Consider the following 1,919-nt stretch of genomic DNA (forward strand, 5'->3'; position numbering starts at 1 on the left):
GGGGGGGGGGGGAAATCGCACTTCCCCTCTCCCGGGAGAACCGTACTACTACTACTACTACTACTACTGCTAGGTTTGCAACCTGAAATGTACAATCTAAATAACCCATGTGCTATTAGAAATGAATTTTAAATTAGAAATATGTTTTCGTAATCCTACATTCTGTAAATGTAATAGCAGCGGTTATTATATTCTGCCAGCACTACGTTTTTCGTATTCAATTTCCTACAATAATGTATACGTTCAATTCCTCTCATAGCTTTCGTCTTTCAGTAATGTACCTTACTTTTTAATATTGGAAAAAAAATCTAAGAATGTTATGACCGCGCCAAGGTTGCGAGTTGCGGGAGTCACCCATCGGTACAAGTTTATGACGATATTGTTCTTCGCCTCGGTGGTACTACGCGAGCGGGACCGGCTGCCGACCAAATGTTCGTTTATTGTACAAGGGTGTTGAAAAGATTAAAAAGGTACACAATTGAAGTCAAACGTACAAGACATACAGGAAATTGAATGGCTAACTCGGAGTTTCGTTCGAAAGTAATAACCGCTGCTATGAAGCAGTATGAATGTTTGCAAGTTACAATACTGCAAGAATATTAAGAATCTGTAAGCAAATGATGGGATATAAATATAAGAAACAGTTATGTTTCCTTCATCGAAAAGGCAAAACTGATGAATTATCCCACATTTCCCTTAATACGAATTCTATGTTATTAAATATAGTCCGATTTATGTCGAGTTTGGACTTATTTTCGTCAAGAGAATCTCCTGCATTTATTCATAACATTTTTAAGAAAGTACACTGGAAGGAGTAGAAGTTTAAATTTTTATTCATAGGTGATTCATTCCGTGTGTTACATTGTAACCTGTGGGCCCGAGGGTCGGTTGCCGGCGACCAGATAATATCACTACGCGCCGAAGCTTCGAGCTTCCAGTTTCGAGTGCCAGTGTTCCAGAGCCTCGGGTCTCCCCTGAGAACATAAATTTCTCATCCGAGCTCGTTCGAGTAGCTTGTTCGAGCTTCGAGCTTTTCCCCTACTACTCGAACAGGCTCGAAAAGCTCGGTTACCCATCACTATTCGACCTATTATGACCGTGCATGACCCAAACTCTTTAACGGATTGTTCAATTAGGATTAATTAATTATATTTACAAAATAAATTATTAATTGTAATTTAATTACATAAACTATTATTTTATTATAATTATTTTATTACATAAACAATTCACTTATTCGGGTTGATCAATGCATTTATTTTTTAATTTATAAATGCAAGGCTTTGGTTAAGGATATCATAATAAGCAGCTCATATTCCAAGGCGTTCTTAACGTTTCAGTTTAACCCCGTATTGTTTGACACGGATCTTTCCAAATGCTTACGGTGTATGTAGTTAGCAGACAAGGAACACTTCCTTGTTTGTTTCACATTCGGACACTTGGAAACCCAGCTTCGAATAAAAGATACTCGGCGAAATTGTTTCAAGCCTTCAAATAAATCTTTGAATAAGGATACAGATAGAAATGAAAATTTTATTTTTAAGTTTGAACGTATCTATTACTATTGTGGTGTCGGGCATAGTGGACCGCGTCAAAACGAAAGCGATACCCCGTTGCGCGATCTCGGCGCCGTCCGGACCGACACTCTTGAACTGTTTAGGTTAAGATACAGCGTTGGACTGTTTAGTTTTAAGGAACTGTGTGTGGTGTGTGTGTGTGTGTGTGTGTGTGTGTGTGTGTTTCGTGCGGAGGGTGCGAGCTCGTCGCCTTTTCCTTTGTACGACGACGAGTTAGTCGAGAGGAAAACGTGCGTTAGTGAACTTCGACCTGCGAGGTGCGGTCGAGATCGAGTATTGAGTATTGCGTTGCAATTGATCCTGCGAGGTGCGGTCAGTAGCGTGTAGATCTGTGTTTTTTTT

Source organism: Dufourea novaeangliae, unplaced genomic scaffold, assembly GCF_001272555.1.
Source record: "Dufourea novaeangliae isolate 0120121106 unplaced genomic scaffold, ASM127255v1 scaffold15, whole genome shotgun sequence".
Taxonomy (NCBI): domain Eukaryota; kingdom Metazoa; phylum Arthropoda; class Insecta; order Hymenoptera; family Halictidae; genus Dufourea; species Dufourea novaeangliae.